The sequence below is a fragment of the Crinia signifera genome, chromosome 6, assembly GCF_055691185.1.
Source record: "Crinia signifera chromosome 6, ASM5569118v1, whole genome shotgun sequence".
In the NCBI taxonomy this organism is placed as follows: Eukaryota; Metazoa; Chordata; class Amphibia; order Anura; family Myobatrachidae; genus Crinia; species Crinia signifera.
Window position 1 is genome coordinate 158,009,109 of NC_139222.1, and position 21,862 is coordinate 158,030,970.

The 21,862-nt window shown below is 44.2% G+C and overlaps 1 protein-coding gene across 12 annotated transcripts in view; it reads left to right on the forward strand.

Moving 5' to 3' along the window:
- The first annotated feature begins 7,722 nt into the window (after positions 1-7,722).
- The window catches only part of EPB41L1 (erythrocyte membrane protein band 4.1 like 1), a 134,730-nt gene continuing 120,590 nt past the window's right edge, over positions 7,723-21,862 (forward strand). For 3 of the 12 annotated variants that reach the window (XM_083147758.1, XM_083147763.1, XM_083147756.1), the window contains exon 1: positions 7,733-8,207. The gene's annotated coding sequence lies outside the window, so the exon portion shown is untranslated. Of the gene's footprint in view, positions 8,208-21,862 lie in introns of all 12 variants that reach the window. The other 9 variants (XM_083147753.1, XM_083147761.1, XM_083147764.1 and 6 more) reach the window with 7 other exon arrangements.

Genomic DNA, 21,862 nt, shown 5'->3' on the forward strand with positions numbered 1-21,862 from the left:
TCAGAACTGATGCTGATTTTAGTTCTACCAGCTATACCCCTTTATGCTGTATTTTATCAACACACCCTGTGCGTTACCTTGTAATTTGTTTTTTTGTTAGCTATGTATGGCGCTGCGGACACTTTGTGGCGCCTTATAAATAAACAAACTACTACTACTACTAGGGGGAATATGGATAATGGAAAGAGAAAAATAAAAAATAAATAAAATGAACAAATTAATAATAAAAATAAAATTAATAAATAGACAAAAAAATAAAAAAGGAAATCCAGAATAAAACCAAATAACCAAATAAATGTGAAAATAAAAAATAATAAATAAATGATGATGAATAAATAAATAAATTATCTGGGGAGATCTCAAACGTCCAAGAATTTATAAGTACTGGAGGCTTTTTGCCAAGAAGAATGGGCAGCTTTACCATCTAAGAAAATAAAGAGCCTCATCCACAACTACCACAAAAGATTTCAAGCTGTCATTGATGTTAAAGGGGGCACTACACGGTATTAAGAACTGGGGTATGTAAACTTTTGATCAGGGTCATTTGGGTTATTTCTGTTGTCATTATGATTTAAAAAGAGTAAACACAGTTGTTTGATAATAAATGGCGTCACCCAACCACTAACCATGTGGGAAAGAAAAGTTTGTGAGTTATCATTCATATTCTCTGACAAATGGCCAGAAAATCACAAATTCTGCTAGGGTATGTAAACTTATGAGCACAACTGTATATATATCACACTCACCATCTTGTAGTAAGAGAAGTCTGAAGAACCGTAACTCAAATTGTAAGGTCCAACAATATTTTATTCAGGGCATAAGGAAAAGTATACATACATGGCCCAACAGATGTTTCAACTGTTCACCACAGTTTTCCTCAGGGGCTAGGGCAATTGTGGTGAACACAATTCACTGCCGGGCCGTGTATGTATACTTTTCCTTATGCCCTGAAGAAAATATCGCTGGACCTTACAATTTGTGTGCGGGTTCTCCAGACTTCTCTTTCTACAATAGGGTGTGAATATCTATTTACTATGCACTGTGCACCACTAAACGATGCCCACCATTTATTATACCACAATTGAGTGCGGTCTTCCATGACCTGTATATATATAAAATATGAATCCCCCCCACCCCTCTGCAGTTACCCATTGACCAAGTTTATACTGCCTTTACCCTGTGTTTTGACAGTGTAATACTCCCCCGTGCAGTTTGCGGCCAGTAATGACAAGTGCAAGGGGGCCCCCCTGTCTAAAGTGACCCAGGCCCCCCAAAGGCTTAATCCGGCCCTGGCTGCAGGTGTACAAAACCAAACACCTAGCCTTGCAGTTTCCATTTGCAAACATTTTTGATACACAATGGGCGGTATTCAATGAGGCTGATTCGCCAGGTTTTTATGGCGATTTTGTGCTGTAAGGCGAATTTCTGACTAAAACGGTGAATCACCCTATTCAATGACCAGATGGCGAATACATTTCAAGGTTTCTTTCGCCATGATTCACCGAGTAGCAATCGCTATCTTTTTATGGTGAAGTGGAAGGTGAACTTTTAAAATAAAGTGTTTTGTTTTTTTACAATTGGTGTCCAAAAATCTGGAATTTTATTCTGAGGAGGGGCATGCTATTTTTATTCATGTGCTGTAAGCACATGAATATATATTTAATTTAAAAAAATATATATATATATTTTTTTTTTACACAGACCAGCCAGCAGGGGGCCGGAGCCGAGCCGCTCATTAGATAATTATATATTCACTTCACCCGATCATTACATATTCATGATCGGGTGTAGTGAATATACCCGGTCCCCTGCTGGCACCCCCGGGGGGCAGCCTGTGCTGCCTGGCTCCCGGGGAGCCCACCTCCCCCCCACAAACGTTATGGGGCAGGCAGGGAGACTTCCATCTCCCTGCCTGCCACCGTCATCAGGCTCCCTGCGGCGTTCGCCGCAGGAGCTCAAATTCGCCGGTCAGGGGCAGCGAGCCCCTGACTCGTTGAATACCGGAGCCAGCGAGGCTCCGGAACGCGGCGAACAGTGGCGAATGTGCAGCGAATCCTAAACAGGATTCGCTGCACGTCGCCGGTATTCACATTGAATACCGCCCAATGTGTCATTCTAAAGAGCTCCATGACTTTAAGCATGTGATTAGATGCCACCTTTGCAATGGTTTGTGAAATGTCATCCCTGCCCACTGGTGCCCCTGTCACTTACTGTTTTTGGCCTGTCTCAATCTGCCTCCCCCTGTCACCCAACTGCCATGTTCCATATTGTGAACTTGGGTTGGGGTGGAGGAGGGGGGCCTAATTTATATTTTTGCACCTGGGCTCACCACCCACAAGTTCCGCCACTGGTGGAAGCATTTAGGAACAACAGCAACTCTGGAAAACCACAGATAATCACAGAGCGGGTTCAATGAGCATGGGCAGTTTGTCATGATTCTATGCATGGCGATTCCTGAGTTACGCAAATCTGGGAATCCCTACCACGTGACACCATTACTGGATACCCAAGCGTCTATTCAAAACAATTTTCCGCTTGCCACCAACCAAAGTACACTTTGGACCTAGTCCACGGCAGCTCTGGTCTGCCGACACACAAAATTATGAATATTATGATTGGTCTCTGTTAAATTTTTTTACGACATGGGCATTACGGATGGTATAATGGTTAGCATTACTGCCTCACAGCACTGAGTCATGGGTTTGATTCCCACCATGGCCCTAACTGTGCAGAGTTTGTATATTCTCCCCATACTTGTGTGGGTTTCCTCCGGGTACTCTGGTTTCGGTACTTGTTTCCTAGAACGGCGCCCACTAAGCTATTTGCTTAGTCAGGTATTCTGCGTAGGGAAATCGCATAGCATCGCATTGCATGGGCCAATTTAGTGCCGTGCGATGCAATATGATTTTTTCATGTAATATTAGGTATAAAATAATATGATTGTATGTCATAAAATGAGGTTTTACGCACCCCCCCACTATCCATGCCACCCCGAAGTGTGGCGCGTGCAGCAAGCCCCGCGAGGGGCGGCATTATGCGTCCTATGACTTTTTCATAACCCCACTATCCAGATCGGCGTGGAGTTGATTCTCTATAGTGTGGCGAGCGCAGCGAGCCACCGAGCCCGAAGCGTGGCGAGGGGACGCGGAATACATGTAAAGTTATCCGCTGTGCTCGCCACGCTTCGGGCTCGGTGGAACGCTGTGCTCGCCACACTATAGAGAATCAACTCCACGCCGACATGGATAGTGGGGGTATGAAAACGTTGGAGGATGCGTACCGCCGCCGCACGCCACGCTTTGGGGTGGCGTGGATGTTGGGGGGGGGGGGGTGCGTAAAACATCATTGTATGTCATATAATCATATAATTGTATACCTAATGTAATGGCATCGCACACCCTATAAAATCACATGCGATTGCATGCGATTTTGCGGGAGGTGCGATGCGATGCGATCCCCTCTGGCACACAGAGCAGTGAATAAATTACATAAAAAAATCGCATTGCATCGCACGCCACTACAATGGCCCATGCGATACAATGCAATTTCCCTACGTTTGTGTACGTAGAAAATCTGGGCGCCGTTCTACGAAACAAGTACCCCGGTTTCCTCCCACATTCCAAAAATATACTGGTAGATTATTTGGCTTCTAACAAAAATTATCCATAGAATGAGTGTGTATGTACATGTGGTAGGGAATATAGATTGTAAGCTCCACTGGAGCTGCGGAATATGTGTGCACTATATCAGAAACTGTTAATATATAAATAATGACTGCTAAGGTGTGTGGTGCATAAAAGTGTCCAGCACTCTACTAATTCCATAGTGGAGGAGTTCCGATATTCCACTGGCAGTAATATGAGCACAAAACTATGCGACAGGAAATTAATGGAATGGGTTTCCATGGCCGAGGAGCTGCATGCAGGCCACACATCACCAAGTCCAATGCCATGTGTCAAATGGAGAGTTGTAAAGCACTGGACTGTGGAACATTGACAAATCATGCTGTTTGGCAGACAGATGGGCATCTAAGTTTGGCAGGTGCCAGGAGAACAAAACCTGCCTGACTGCATTATGCCAACTGTAAAGTTTGGTGGAAGACAGATAATGCTATGGGGCTGTATTTCAGGGTTATAGGCCTTGGATCTCCAGTGAAGTACAACCTTAATGCTTTGGCATACCAAGACATTTTGAACGATGCTATGTTTTCAACTTTGGTGCAACGGTTTGGGGAAGGCTATTTTCTATTCCAAAATGACTATGCCCCATTGCACAGGACTCTTGTCCAACATTAGTGACTGACCTCATAAATGCTACACATAATGACGGGGCACACATTTCTCACAGAAACGCTACACAATCTTGTACAAAGCCCTTGAAGAAGAGCGGAAGCTGTCAGGGGCGGATTTGGATAGAAATCCGGCCCGGGATCGGGGTGTGTGTGTGTGTGTTACTGACGCTACAGCCGTTGGGGTGCTGCTGATGCTACAGCCCCAGGGGCAAAAGCAGGATTTCCAGAACAGAGTTCAGAGAGGGGCGGAGCAAGCAAAGCACGGAAGTGGACACTTAGGTGACCCAGTATATGCCGGGTCAGTTAAAGTATTATAGATTGACCAAATGTATATAAATTATATATATATCTATCCACATACACAACAGCAGTGTAGACCCCTGGGCATAGCAATGTATTGGGGCCCCTACTGATCATCCAGCGGTAGGGGTGGGGGGTGCTATGAGCGGAAGCTTTGATGTCCAGCGGGTGGTAGGGGGGGGTATTATATCAACCGCTCAGCATGTAGGGCCTGGACCAGTAATTTCCACTAATTTCCCCTTTACTGCACAGATGGTGGGAGATGGTGTGGGAGAAGGGGGCATTGGGCTAAATGAAGGGGTCCTGATACATAACTTCCAGGGTGGTAGAGGATGTGTAATACGCAGAGGAGGGGTGTATAGTGGAGTGGGCTTATTATTAATAATTTTCTGGTGGGAGGACAGCTTGGTTGACTGCAGATATCTCAAGTTCCTGGAATTAGATTTCTTAGCTTTTAATATAATTAAAAACTAGATAATCCCACCTACCAAATGTTACTGGGGACTAGGGGATCAGCATTCAGGAGGCAGAGCAATCTGCCAACGAGCATATAAAACTACATACCAGGTGTGTGGAGCTGGAGCAGTAACCAGCTGCTGGAAGGCTGATATCTCTGGTTCTAGGCACAGTAGAGACAAGTTACTAGTGTCCATCAAAGGGGGAGAGTCCCAGCTTCTGGAATAAACCCTCAGAAAAACTCTAAGTCAGACAGAACCTGAAATATCTGACTGGGAAGAGCAGTGGCTTGGATGGGGTCCACTGCTTTGAAGTCAGATATCTCCGGTTCCCCAGGGCCGGTTTTTTAAATGATTGTACCCATGGAAAGAGGTGACCCCAGCTTTCAGTCTAGGTCCCTTAGGGCGGGATGTATCAACGCTTACCGTGGCGTTGACATCCCGTTTTCGCGTTGGTCCCTTGTTCGCTTCATGTATTAATAAAGTTTTCGTTTTCTATTGTTGAAAAAACTCCGCCGGGTTGAAGTATCGCGGAGTTTCCGGCGCGAAACATCCTCCCATTGGACAGCATTGTAGCTGAAGCGCTGTGTGATGTATTAACACTCGCAGCGCTCAGCTTCTCTTCTATATAATTCGCCTTATATTGCTGGCGAACTGCAGTTGTGACAGTTCAATTATTAAAGTATAATGTATTTTTACAGTGTGTTATTTACCTTATGAAAACAGGTTGTGCTGTGGGATGTATTTTACTTGTTGTATGGGAGGCAAGATTGGTTCTTTTTTGGAAGGTGTGAGGCACAGATCATCAGGGCTAGGCAAGAGGCAGTGTGCCTCACACCTCACTGCCTCTTGCCTAGCCCTGATGATCTGTGCCTCACACCTTCCAAAAAAGAACCAATCTTGCCTCCCATACAACAAGTAAAATACATCCCACAGCACAACCTGTTTTCATAAGGTAAATAACACACTGTAAAAATAAATTGAACTGTCACAACTGCAGTTCGTCAGCAAGTCAAGCTGAGCGCTGCGAGCCGGGGAAACCCAGCCAGCAGCAGGACGCATCTGCGCATGCGCACAAAAAAAAAAAAACGAAAAGATTTCGGGAGAGGTCCACATTAGCGCGGACCAAAGATATGCATAAAATCATCGTAAATAACGCGAAAATCATCGCAAAACAATCGCGAAAAAAGCTCGAAAAAACGGAGTCCACTTCACTACAGAAAAGTGAATATTGATACATCCCGCCCTTAGACTCCTGGGGGGTTCTGGGTACTCAGAACCCCCCCTGCGTGCGCCACTGAGCCCGGGACAAACACACACACACACTACTCACCAGGCACCACCGCGCTTCCGTCGTCATCCAATAGCGACCAGCGGCCTTAGCTCATATATAATATATGCATATATGCAGCAGCCATATTTGTTTTGGGCAATGCTGCCGTTTGTGACCAGGCTGCGGCCACTTGGTTCCGGCAACCCTGGAACCAAGGTAGGCGGCCCAGCCGGAGGGATATCTGGTCTGGCCCACCGGGAAATGGCCCGGTTTCCCGGTGGGCCAATCCACCTCTGGAAGCTGTTATAGCTGCACAAGTGGGACCAACTCCATATTAAAGTATATGTATTTCAATACAATGTCATTACAGTACTGTTGGTGTGATGGTCATGCATCCAAATACTCTTGTCCATATAGTGTATCCCCAGCCTACTGTGTAAGTATATTGTATCTTTGGTGTATTCCAATAATATAATACATTTACATTTTATTTTATTAGTTTCATCCTATATATCAGTGGTAATGCAATGGGTGTGCTGTGCACAATTACTTCTAGCTCTTCCATGAGTTTGATTAAAATATTTTCTGGTGCATAAAAACTATTGTCGGATACATTTTTTGAATTGCTAGCTACTGTCACGCACAGCTGATGCGGATACTCCTCAAAACACAGCCCCAACTCACAGGCTGCTGATAAAGTCACAAGGCAGGAAATGAATACACTGATGTCAGAGATTTCCATGTTTGTATAAGGAAATGTGTGATTATCAGTGTGAATGCTGCTGGGACGGTTGTGTGTAGAGCAAATGCCCAATGTGCAGCCCTTATAACACTGTAAGCAGGGTTGATTTATATTATAGGTCAGACCCTTATAGCTTGCCAGCCTATGACCCTTGCTTAAATCTCATTGTGGTCTTCATGTTACAGCACAGACTGTATTATTATATCATCCCACTTGGTGTATTCTACTATTTGCAGTGTGAAGGTGATTCACCTACACCCATTGAATGCAGTGTGAAGGTGCTCACCTACACCCATTGAATCAGGCATAATTTCTCTCCTTATATTTCCTAATCAGAAGGCTGTGTGTGAGGATGAACAGAGACCAATAACATTGTAAGTGTCTCTTTAACATATCCCATATGTACAGATAGTATTGATAACATTGCTGCACACAGTGACGCTGCTAAACCTAGAATGCCAGCAGTTCAGCTGCAGAGCCCATTAGCTTGATTGCAGTCATTGTGAGTCCCTGCAATCCAGATGAGGCTATTAACCCCTTGCCTGCTGCTGGCTGGTGTTTGGCATGGAAGCAGAATGAATCAGCAAGGGGCAGTCTCTGTCATTAGAGGACAGTAGCACAGTGTGAGTGTAGAGACCACTGACACACACACACACATATACTAGGTGGGGTGGGGCATCCCCTATCTATTGCACTCTAGCACACATACAGAGAGAAAAAAACGATTTTTTTTTTCATCTCAGGAGGCTGGATCTGTGTCTCCTGTGCCCAACCTCCCGTCTCCCTCCCTCTCTCTCTCTCTCTCTCTCTCTAGTCTTACCCTCCCTCTCTTCTTTCTCTCTCTCTCTCCCTCTCTGTACTCCAGCCTCCTTGTTTTCCTGCACTGCCCTGCCTCTTCTGCAAGCATTACCTTTTGCAGTATCTCTGCGCTGCATTTCTGATTCTTCTTGATTGAATTGTAAGCCAGCGGGGTCAGGGCACATACAGCAGGAGCTGTTGCCACTAGCAGATTCCATTTCCTTCTCATATTTGCCCGCACGTTGCCATTGCACATATTGCAATGCTCTGCCTGTGCAGGATGCATTAGAAGAGATCTATGGCTCGTTGAAGGGTATCCCACCCCAAGCCCTCTCTCTCTCCTATCAGGTAAGTGACTGCTTTATGTATGGAATGTGAGCGGTTAATCAACCTCTGTCATATATGGAGCAGTTGCCACTATGTCATGTCTTCTTAACCCATTATTGCACAGGCCTCTCTGGTGCCCAGCATGGTCATACAGTGGGAGACACTCCATCCCCAGATCCCCGTGTAACCACCACCACCCCTCCACCAGCCTGGATCCGGCACATGACGAGGCATCGGATAATCCAGCAGCACACATCTGTCTGTGGCGGCAGTACATGCATACACAGATCTGTCATGCTTCCACTCTGTAGTACATGTCACCTAGTTGCTGGCTGCTGCTGCTGCTGCTGCTGCTGGGGGCTTATACTGTATTGCTAGCATCTCAGCTGCTTTATTTCTAATCTGTGTCTGCCATTTTAACATATCAGCACACTGTAATATTGTTCCTCCCAGTCTTCACAATGTACGGAGATCATCTGTGTACACACACACATGCACACACCTACCTATGTGCAGATGCACATACACACCCTCCTGTACAATGGGAATGCTAACACAATAGGTACAAGTGCAGAAAGCTACACATAAACCTGTTCACCAAATGCATCACTTGCTCTCCTAATCGCTAACCAATTTAAACGTGTTACCCGTACAGTAATTAGATTACACATGCCTGTGTGAAGGCGTATACACCCATAAGGAGAGCAATACATGCCTCACTAATGTATAGAAAGCACTGTACACACCTGTACACAGATACATACTCTATGCATGCCTTATTGTACAGTGACCAGCACACATGTAGAGATAGGATCTCCCAACCACTCCCTTAGCAATCTATAGAGGGATATTCTTTGTACACACTGGGTGTGACACATTCACTATCATTTTCTTGCATAACACAGACTAGGAATCATTTATTAATAAAATGTGACTTTTCTTACAATCTGTCATGTTATTATATTCCAAGTTACCTGTAATATAACATTTACACATTGTCACATGTGCCATGTAAATATCTGATAATACTACATGCCATGTTTAGTAATAATGTCATATAGGGTCTTTGACAAAATAAAAACATTTCAATAAATTAATAATATGTGCTAATCTAACACCAGCCCAGATATTGGGGCTCATATTAAGCATACTGATATTACTATCTATAAATTATACTTTTTTGGGTGGAATGTCAAATTTTTTCATTTATTTATGTTATGTGTATTGATGGTTGTCAATTAATACTATTATTAGCTGTTTAATGAATGCAAAACCTTTCATATTGCAACACTGGTGATGACTAACGACATTTCCCCACAATATGACAGTATTTCAATTTTCTTCTCCTCCTCTACATGATGTGAGTAATAATCTTGGTTTGTACTGGAATAAATTGCTGCTTTAAAAAACCCTATTTACTAAATATACCCAGAAATCTCTAGGTACATGTATTTTTTATTTTTTTGTCTTTTCCTAAAACGACAAATGACTGTACAACTAGTGATGTCTGATTAGCTGGGGAAAAGCCCTTTAATGATTAAATGACACCAATATGCGCTACATATCCCAGTATAATTATTAGCCATTTAGTGATGTTCTTTTTCCTGGCTGGTCATAACTATGACAGAGTGACATGTCAGAGGTTAGTATAGCATCTGCTGTTTGATCATTTTTGCTTTGCAGACTGGGCTGCCTGCAGCTGAGGTCACAAGGCCCAAACACATGGAGTTATATTTAAATATCGCCTTAAGCAAAATTAATCCTTTGGTATCTTGATACGATGTATATTTGACAGTAAAAGGCGCCATTAGTGATGAGGTGGGGAGCAACTGAAGTTCAAGTGATGCATTTCTGAGTGGGTATAATAAAAAGAAAAAAAGGGGGGGTTAGTGTAGATATATATTTAGGATAGAAAACATCTCAATGGCCTCTTTGTAATCTGCTATTCTTGCTTGGCTTGTTTTGATGAGTTTTCCACTCTGCAAATAATAGAGCATTTACAGAAGATAAACTGCTCGTCCGCCTATCCCGTGTGCTGCTGGTAGTGGAACTGGTTAAAGGGGCAAGGTCTCCTGCAAGTTTATTCTGTGTGTGTTTGTACAGATTTCATGGCACAGATTTGTTGCAGTTATAAATAAACAGCTGGAAAAAAAGAAAAGCAATGAAGTATATTTATACAGAATGCCTTCCTCTTCCATCTAAAAATGTTGTGTTCTAAACTGCAGTCCTGTTTCAGTCTGGAACAGCAGTTTTCTAGATGCAGGACTGCACGTCACATAAACAATTTGATCGGTTGCGGTGTAGATTCCATTCAGGTTTCTTGCCAGAAACTCCTGTATTCTGAATTATTATCATTGAGCTTTGTAATTCAGACAATCTGGCCAGTAGTTGTGGAACTAGAAGTTTCAGCATGACCGGTCACCCTGCGGCATGCTGCGACAGGACAGTAGCCACAGATGCTAGTCACAGGTTGCAACCTTTGCTCCATTCATATTAATTTTAAGTCCAGTATGAAAAGAAAAACAAAGTTTTGGGCAAAAATATGACAGCCCACACATGTCCCAGAATAGCGAACACTAGGCCTGATTACAGGACTACGGAGAAAGTTTTGTCGTTTCTAAACAAGTTTATTTTTTGTCATCAGTTGGTGTCAATTCAAGACAGTTCTACATAGCTTAAGCTGGCCATACACCTGAACGACCTGCATATGACCTGATCATCATATTTTAGTTATTATGTTATTATCTTCATGCACATTTTCATTCATCAGACATATCTAAATTCTGTTAAATAAAATATAGTGGGGCAGATGTATTAAGCCTTAACAAGAGATAAATTAAAGTGTGATAAGGAGAGATAAATGTCCAGCCAATCAGCTCCTTACTGACTTTTTTCAAATACAGGCTGTAACATGACAGTTAGCTGGTGATTGGCTGGATGTTTATCTCTCCTTAGCACACTTGTTTTTATCTCTTGTTAAGGCTTAATACATCTGCCCCAATGCTTCTTAATCTGGCAATTAGGCCTTATTATACCTGATTGGTCACAAATGACTTATACAGGCTGAAAAAGAGAGCTGGTCATCACATAAGGAATGCAGGCTGATAGTGACCATATCTGACTATTTTAATGGTCGTTATCCAATTATACCTATGGATCTCCTATAGGGCGAGATTCTCTATCACAGAAATGCGGTAAAAACCCCGTTATCAGGGTTTTTACTGCATTTCTGTATTCTCTAACCTCCCTCCGCAGTGTCACCACTGCGGAGGGAATCGCCAGCAAAAGCTGGCGGTTCCCTGCAGAAGCCTATGGGCTTCTTACCGCAGCGCTGTGTGAGGGATCCGTCACGGATCCCTCCCAGCATGCCCTGCGGCCGGCGCGTCAGTCTGCGCATGCGCAGACGGACTCCCGGGTCATAGACCCGGAAGTCCAGCAACGGCGCCGCATCGCAAGGGACAGCTCTTATCGCAAGAGCTGTCCCTTGCGTTAATGACCGCATATTTTAGAGAATATGCGGTCATTAGAAATGCAATGCCGGGCGAAGAGGGCTGCGGATTTTAGAGAATCCCGCCCCTAAACTGTTCAGCCATACTTTTTTATATATGGAATGTGGTCAGCATTCCAATGGTCAGGATGCTGGTGTTCAGTATACCAACGCCGGCATCCTGACTGCCGTCAGAACACCAGTGCCAGAACTTCAAAAGAGATCAGGATGCTGATGCTAGAATTCCAACAGCTGACATCATGAATGTATAGGCCCATACACACGGGGCGATTTTGAGCAGAAAGCCGCTCAAAACACCAAGTTTAAGCGGCTTTCAGTTCAAAGCCGCCCAGTGTGTACGGCCCGGTGATGAGCAGTGATGCGCGCTCCCACGTCATCTCCGGGAAAGCTGCTTATCTGCTTGTATTACCAGCAGATGAGCAGCTTTGTGGACAGCTTTGCATAGGGCTGTCCCCTGCTGACAGCGCAGGATAGGGGGAAAGCCGCTCAGCGTGTATGCACTGAGAGGCTTTCCCCTCAGCGGTGACAGCGGTCATCGCTGTCCATACACGCTGGGCATAAGCGCCCAGTGTGTATGGACCTTAAGTAAGCCAGTGCGGGTTAGGGGCAGGCTGGAGATGAGGTGGAGGGGTTAGGTTTAAGCATTTGTGGGGGGACTTAGGCACTAGCAGGGAAGGTTAAGGTAATGCTGGGGGGGGGTTAAGGTAACATTAGGGTGAAGGATGCCAGGGTCAGTCTGTTGATTGCTGCCATTCTGACTGTCGGGGTTTTGTATATATCCCATATATATGTTTATGTCCATATTTAAAGTGGTCCAGCCAATGGTTTTTCTAAGATGATAGGGCTGCCAGTATATTCCCAGAGTTATCAAGATCATAGGTTTTATTTTTAATTAGTAGGAGCCCTCATTTATACATATATCGAGATGCTTTCAAACTTCCCTGTATCTACTACAGACCTCGGAATAGCTATGTATATTCCCATATCTCATAGGTCTGTTTATCCAGTCCGAATTTACAAATCCTGATGTCTATTCATAAAACAGATGATACTTCCTCCACTCCCGTTATCTTCTACATTGTACCACTTACCAAACATCATAAGTCTCTGCTTAAATTATTCAGGAATTCAAAATCTCACAGGCCTCGTCTGTGTTTGTAGAGCTTTTGAATCCTGACAGGTTTATTACATCTGAGGAGATACTTTGCAACCTGTACAGGTCCTTTAAGAAGTCAGTGCTGCTCTCAGAGATATCCAATACCCTTTTCACTCCACTGCTGCGAACCATGTGATTGCCGCGTTTATATGGGTCATGGTTCGTTGGAAAAAAGTCCCCCCCGGGTCCAGTGACCCAGGAATTTAAATCCAGCTTGTAGGGTTGGTACCAGGGTTAATTGACAGGTAACCCAGATCATCCGGCCTTTACAGCATAGGGAGAGTCAGATTTACAAGCGGGTTGGAGCCGCAGTGTGAATGGGTTCTGTTCTGGGTCTGACACAGATATTGGGGATAGGGGTATTACTGTGCAATGTGTTTGATATTATATATTCAGAACTGTTGTATTACACTTAGTTTTTGTGAAGAAAATGTAATAGCTAATACATATTTAAAAGGGAATCGGTACATCTGTCAGACCACACTTAGGTCTACAGTCATTAGGTCGACCCCACTAGGTCGACTGGCAGGAAGGTCGACCTGACTTAAGGTCGACATGGGCCAAGGTCGACATGACTTAAGGTCAAATTTGCATAAAGGTCGACATGAGGAAGGTCGACTGGTCATAAGGTCGACATGGGTTTTTCACTGTTTTTTACCCGAATGTCGACACAGTCGACATGGACACAGTTGGCAATGAGATTCGGACCCTCGCATCGCTCGCTTCGCTCGCAATGCTTCGGGCATGGTGGCTCGCTTCGCTCGCCACAGCTTTAATAACCTCCTCCACGCCCTAGTGGATGGTAGGGCATGAAATACCGCCTTTCGGCACATGTTGGCTCAAAAAACAGTGAAAAACCCATGTCGACCTTATGACCAGTCGACCTTCCTCATGTCGACCTTTATGCAAATTCGACCTTAAGTCATGTCGACCTTGGCCGATGTCGACCTTAAGTCAGGTCGACCTTCCTGCCAGTCGACCTAGTGGGGTCGACCTAATGACTGTAGACCTAAGTTCATTCTAATAGATGACCGCTTCCCTTTAAAAGAAATAGGGCCATTTATGGGCCCTTCCTTCTTTTACCGTTTTGCCGGGTCACTTTGAAGGCTGGCTGGTTGTCATATGTGCGGTGGAAAGAAAATGATGTCATTTTGTATTTTTGTATAAAAAATATTGCTCTTTAAAAAAAAAAAACCTTATTTGAACTATATTTCAACCTCCCCCCCCCTAACACCAGAAACTGCCATTAAAACCCCAATAATGTTGCACCACGGCTATGCATATGATATGTTGTCTAGCCCTAATCTAGAGCATGCAGCCTTCCAAGGTTTCTCCAAGTTATTTTGTGTGTGTGATTATTCCAAGGTTATAGAGCATATATGCTGGTTTATTGTGATAGTAAAGTATCCCGACAGTACTGGCCAGGCCATATTTTGATGCTGCTAGTATGTTCAATCTTCAAAATATGTAAAGTGCATTGAGCCCTATTTATAGAAAGGTGCTATATAAATACAGAATCACTATCTATCCGCTAACTTAGACATACATGTATTACATATAAATTATGCAATCATCGGTGCCTGAAATGGCCATAATAGTGCTGTCGGCTTCCTTTCTACAGGATAATTAAGCCGAATGGCTTTGATCAGGGCTGAATACCTGATATTGTACATCAGTGAGATTTATTTCATGTGGTTATTTAAAAAGAAGTGCAGATAATGTCCAAGCAAAAGCCGATGAGGGCTGTAATAGAACGACAGTCTGACATCGGAGACCCCCACCCCTTGGGATGCCGACTCAGAAATGGGTGACTCTATGCATATTAAAATTGTGAGAGCTGATGTTGGCAAGCACAATGTTAGGGCTGTACCTGTGTGCCAACAGTGATTTGCTCTGGTGCATTCCAAGCAGATTGCTCACAATGCAGATTAGTTATCAATGTTCTCTATGTTAAGTGTGCTTAGTTCATTTCGCACAACCATATTCACTAGTGCAGCATGCGCCAAAAATGCAGAATATGTAATAAATGCTAGGAGCTCTCATTTCAGTAAGCAGCAATCTCCTGCCATGCAAAGTATCCGAAGTCAATCACTTTATTGCTTTATTTGCCATAGAGACCCAATATTTATTTGGCCTGTTAGTTACGACTTATTCGGAAATTATGGTTCTTGATTATAAACGAACTTTTTCAAAATATGTTATTTGGTATACACGGTGGTTAGGTCGACATATATTAGGTTGACATGCTTTGGGTCAACCACCGAAGGCTAATGGCTTAGGTCCACATGGCTAAGGTCGACAGGGTTTGAAGATCGACACAAGCATTAGGTCGACAATGGCTAGGTCGACAGTCAAAAGGTTGACATTAGTATTTCACTTTTTATTTGAGCCGACATGTGCCGACACTCAGTATTTCATGCCCTACTGGCGGTGAAGGAGAATAGAACAGTGTGCAGAGCGTAGCAAGGCACTGTGCCCGAAGCATGGAAAGTGCAGCGGTCCACTGTGACAATGTCCATGTCGACATTGGGGACAAGAACTTGGGAAATACTCATGTCGACCTTTTGACTGTTGACCAAGCAATTGTCGACCTAATGCTTGTATCGTCCTTCCAAGTCTGTGGACCTTAGCCATGTCGACCTTTTTCATGTGTCGACCTAAGCCAGGGGTGGGCAATTATTTCAGCTGGGGGGCCACTTAATACTTCCAGCAGATATACGGGGGCCGCACTCCAGAAATAAGGGGTGGGGCCAGTCAAAAGGGGGTGTGTCTTTGAATGTATTGTAGCACACCATATACCCCTTTTACATATCATGCAACACAATAGTAGGCCCCTTACATTAGTAATTCCACATACCAGCTCCCCCTTAGTAATTCCACATACCAGCTCCCCCTTAGTAATTCCACACACCTGCCCCATTAGTAATGCCACACACCTGCCCCTCACATTTCCACATACCAGCTCCCCCTTAGTAATTCCACACACCTGCCCCATTAGTAATGCCACACACCTGCCACCATTAGTAATGCCACACACTTTGCCCCTCACATTTCCACATACCAGCTCCCCCTTAGTTATTCCACACACCTGCCCCATTAGTAATGCCACACACCTGCCACCATTAGTAATGCCACACACTTTGCCCCTCACATTTCCACATACCAGCTCCCCCTTAGTTATTCCACACACCTGCCCCATTAGTAATGCCACACACCTGCCACCATTAGTAATGCCACACACCTGCCCCTCACATTTCCACATACCAGCTCCCCCTTAGTTATTCCACACACCTGCCCCATTAGTAATGCCACACACCTGCCACCATTAGTAATGCCACACACTTTGCCCCTCACATTTCCACATACCAGCTCCCCCTTAGTTATTCCACACACCTGCCCCATTAGTAATGCCACACACCTGCCACCATTAGTAATGCCACACACCTGCCCCTCACATTTCCACATACCAGATCGCCCTTAGTTATTCCACACACCTGCCCCCATTAGTAATGCTACACACCTGCCACCATTAGTAATGCTACACACCTGCCACCATTAGTAATGCCACACACTTTGCCCCTCACATTTCCACATACCAGATCGCCCTTAGTTATTCCACACACCTGCCCCCATTAGTAATGCTACACACCTGCCACCATTAGTAATGCTACACACCTGCCACCATTAGTAATGCTACACACCTGCCACCATTAGTAATGCCACACACCTGCCACCATTAGTAATGCCACACATGCCCCTCACATTTCCACACACCAGATCACCCTCAGTTATTCCACACACCTGCCCCCATTAGTAATGCCACACACCTACCAATATTTGTAATGCCACACACCTGCCACCATTAGTAATGCCACACACTTTGCCCCTCACATTTCCACATACCAGCTCCCCCTTAGTTATTCCACACACCTGCCCCATTAGTAATGCCACACACCTGCCACCATTAGTAATGCCACACACTTTGCCCCTCACATTTCCACATACCAGCTCCCCCTTAGTTATTCCACACACCTGCCCCATTAGTAATGCCACACACCTGCCACCATTAGTAATGCCACACACTTTGCCCCTCACATTTCCACATACCAGCTCCCCCTTAGTTATTCCACACACCTGCCCCATTAGTAATGCCACACACCTGCCACCATTAGTAATGCCACACACCTGCCCCTCACATTTCCACATACCAGCTCCCCCTTAGTTATTCCACACACCTGCCCCATTAGTAATGCCACACACCTGCCACCATTAGTAATGCCACACACTTTGCCCCTCACATTTCCACATACCAGCTCCCCCTTAGTTATTCCACACACCTGCCCCATTAGTAATGCCACACACCTGCCACCATTAGTAATGCCACACACCTGCCCCTCACATTTCCACATACCAGATCGCCCTTAGTTATTCCACACACCTGCCCCCATTAGTAATGCTACACACCTGCCACCATTAGTAATGCTACACACCTGCCACCATTAGTAATGCCACACACTTTGCCCCTCACATTTCCACATACCAGATCGCCCTTAGTTATTCCACACACCTGCCCCCATTAGTAATGCTACACACCTGCCACCATTAGTAATGCTACACACCTGCCACCATTAGTAATGCTACACACCTGCCACCATTAGTAATGCCACACACCTGCCACCATTAGTAATGCCACACATGCCCCTCACATTTCCACACACCAGATCACCCTCAGTTATTCCACACACCTGCCCCCATTAGTAATGCCACACACCTACCAATATTTGTAATGCCACACACCTGCCACCATTAGTAATGCCACACACTTTGCCCCTCACATTTCCACATACCAGCTCCCCCTTAGTTATTCCACACACCTGCCCCATTAGTAATGCCACACACCTGCCACCATTAGTAATGCCACACACTTTGCCCCTCACATTTCCACATACCAGCTCCCCCTTAGTTATTCCACACACCTGCCCCATTAGTAATGCCACACACCTGCCACCATTAGTAATGCCACACACCTGCCCCTCACATTTCCACATACCAGCTCCCCCTTAGTTATTCCACACACCTGCCCCATTAGTAATGCCACACACCTGCCACCATTAGTAATGCCACACACTTTGCCCCTCACATTTCCACATACCAGCTCCCCCTTAGTTATTCCACACACCTGCCCCATTAGTAATGCCACACACCTGCCACCATTAGTAATGCCACACACCTGCCCCTCACATTTCCACATACCAGATCGCCCTTAGTTATTCCACACACCTGCCCCCATTAGTAATGCTACACACCTGCCACCATTAGTAATGCCACACACCTGCCACCATTAGTAATGCCACACATGCCCCTCACATTTCCACACACCAGATCACCCTCAGTTATTCCACACACCTGCCCCCATTAGTAATGCCACACACCTGCCACCATTAGTAATGCCACACATGCCCCTCACATTTCCACATACCAGATCGCCCTTAGTTATTCCACACACCTGCCCCCATTAGTAATGCTACACACCTGCCACCATTAGTAATGCTACACACCTGCCACCATTAGTAATGCCACACACTTTGCCCCTCACATTTCCACATACCAGATCGCCCTTAGTTATTCCACACACCTGCCCCCATTAGTAATGCTACACACCTGCCACCATTAGTAATGCTACACACCTGCCACCATTAGTAATGCTACACACCTGCCACCATTAGTAATGCCACACACCTGCCACCATTAGTAATGCCACACATGCCCCTCACATTTCCACACACCAGATCACCCTCAGTTATTCCACACACCTGCCCCCATTAGTAATGCCACACACCTACCAATATTTGTAATGCCACACACCTGCCCCTCTTTAGATAATTCAAACACCTGCGTGTCAGCCTTGAAAAATGGCGCCGATTGCAGCCCTATGCAGTCAGGAGCTGTTTGCGGGCTGCATGTGGCTTTGTCGACCATCTGGGGTCGACCAATGCATGTCAACCAATATGGTCAACCAAATTAAATTATGTTGCATTAGTTTTCATTATTCCACAGATCTTCAGTCCTAATAAAAAATGCCCTGTATATGGGGTAATGTCAATCTTGAATAGATCAGCTAAATGATTATTTGGAAAATCGGACTAAAATGAGTATGGCTAATATACGTAAAGCATTGCTCTGCAAAGGTGTGTCATTAAAAGGTGACAGATCTGGAAAAGCAAGTTCTTGTTGCCAGTAATGGAATTATACATCTGGGAGCATCTAGGTTTTGATACAAAAATCTAGTCAACAAGATTATTGATACTTGTCCAAATATTTTCAGACAATATTGACAAAGTATTTATTTTATCTCAATATTTTCCCCAACTATTTAGCAATAAACTTTGCAGGGACAGCGGTTGCGTTAACATGCTGTCCCTGCGAAGTTCCTGGCAGCATGGTTTTTCAGATGTACGAAAAGATGGATGCCTTTATTTTGTCATACACGTGCTCCATCTTCTAGTCGGTCTTCTATCTATCTCTGGTGACGTTTGATAATAAATAAACAAATGTGTATGTTGATATAAACCACTGGGGATACAGCAATTCAAAATCCTGCAGGGACTGATGGGAGAATTCACTTCTGTCCATGCAGTTTTTGTTTTAGTAAAGGGTTTTCTTAAATATAATGCCATTTCAAAAGTTGTCTTTTAAGGAGTTTTTTTTTATGTTTTTCTGGTTGCTGAACATCAGACAATCATTGTAGTGTAATAGTGTGATATTTGATGAGTATTAAAGGAAAAGGAAATTGCACATTATCTTATGGGTTAACTTTTTGCTGAATAGCGGAAATACTTAAAAATATGTGAAAAATGCTTGTTTCTGTATTTAAGTAGAAATGTATTGGCTGAATAGAGCCCTAACTTTACTCACACAGTATGCACACAATGCTGATGTTCATAGCTGAGTAAATATTTGCAACTGTGCATGCATGAAAATTCTGAGAACCCCTTCGGTGCTGTTGCGTTCAGGTCTGATGGTATCAGAAATGTGTTGGAAAAGTGATGGGTGCTCGTGAGCAGTGAATGTGAGGTGGCTAGTAGTGCATGCAAACATTGGGCCTAATTCAGACCAGATCGCAAATTCTGCTTTTATTAGCAAATGGACAAAATCATTCTGAACTGCAGGTGGGGCGGATTTAAAATGCAGAGAGAGTTATGGGTCCCATACATCTACAGATCGATTGTCAGATTGGGCTGGTTGGAACAAAATCCTGGTAATGGACGAGAGCAAATGACCGTTGACCTTTTGCTTTGAAATGCTGGAAAACGGCCAAAAACTGTCATTCAGATATTACCAGGTTTTTGCTCCAACCAGCCCAATCTGACAATCGATCTGTAGATGTATGGCCACCTTTAGATTTGGGGGGAGTTATTTTGTTTCTGTGTATGGTAAATACTGGCTGATTTATTTTTACACTGCAATTTAGATTTCAGTTTGACACACCCCATCCAAATCTAACCCTCTATGCACGTTACATTTGCTCCACCTGTAGAGCAACATTGTTCTATCCATTTGCTAAAAAAGCAGCTTTGCAAGCAGATCTAAATTAGGCCCATCGTGAGCTCAGAGGGTGTGTTATGGGAGTATCACAGGCCTGTCAGTGAAAGCAGCAACATAGGAGGCCATGATCAGATGGAGATTGCACCTGCTGTAAGGCATAAGGAGTTTCGATGATGTGAACAGTGTTGTCATATAAGGATGCATCAGTTGGTGTTTCTGCGTTCTACAGCACTAAACGTGGGCATTTCAATCCTTGCACATTTGGCTGCAGGAAGGTACACAGGGGAAGAAGTCTCATGTGGTATTTGCATAAAGTCGCAGATGGGCGACAGCCAATAGATGCTCCTGCATGCACCTTGTGTGCAATTCAGTCACGTTAATGGGAACAGTAATGGGCCAAAGCTTTTTGCTGTAATTCAGGTAACCACCCTTGGACTGGTTGAAGGGTGTGTAAATTCTTGGCGGAACGCAGGTTTCATTGTAACTCACTGGTTGGTACCAGGTGTGCTATTCATGTTTCAACCTGTGCAATCAAGGCGTCAAGGGGCATCTCAGGGTGTGTGAAGAGTTCAGGCCTGCAGAACCTATATTACATGAATAGCAATGTATCTGTTATGTAAACATGGTATATCTTTTCACTACACTTAACATCATGTGCATATTACACAAACAGCAATATTCATTTGCATTACACATTTTATAAGCTGCCAAAATAGTTTGACGTTACTCTATGAGAGATATACTCTAGAATATGTGACTGTATCAGCCACACGTGCATTATATTACCTGTGGAGTATATACAAAGAAAATCACCTTTCTCCTGAAAGGAAATCGTAATGACTATCTTGAAATAAAAAGAGCAATGGATTTGTATTCTAATGAAAAACAGAACCAGGAAGACTTGTTGCTAGTGCCTAGTTTTCTCGTTCATATTCTATTGTTAATATTTAGTATATAACAGATCACAACAGCAGATCCCATGCAATGCACCATTCAACCTCTGCAAATAAGGATGCTGTGGTTCAGTATAAACAGTACAGAGCTTGGCTGGCGTTCCTTAGTTACCGTAGACTTGCATTGAGCAACCCATAGGTATTCTGATAATGGACGGTCAGTAATACTGCTAACATTTTATTTGTTTTCAGTAGCAGCCTTGAGCAGCACTGTCATTTATTTGACTCTCAACTTTCCTGATGTGATACGCAGCATTCTTAAATATTTCTGTGTTGACCCTACATTAGATATTTACTATAAGATGAGGTTTATGGAAAGATAGACAAGGGTTGGAAGGGCAATACGCAATAAACAAAGGTGGAACCCGCGCTTCGTATTAGGATATCAATATGCTTCAGTATGGGAATGGTTCAGTCCTCAGTCACATAAATCTCAAAAGATTCCTTCTTAATCCGAACAAACCTCAAAATATGCAAGGACATTTCATGGTGCAGGTTCTATTCTTGTTTTGTG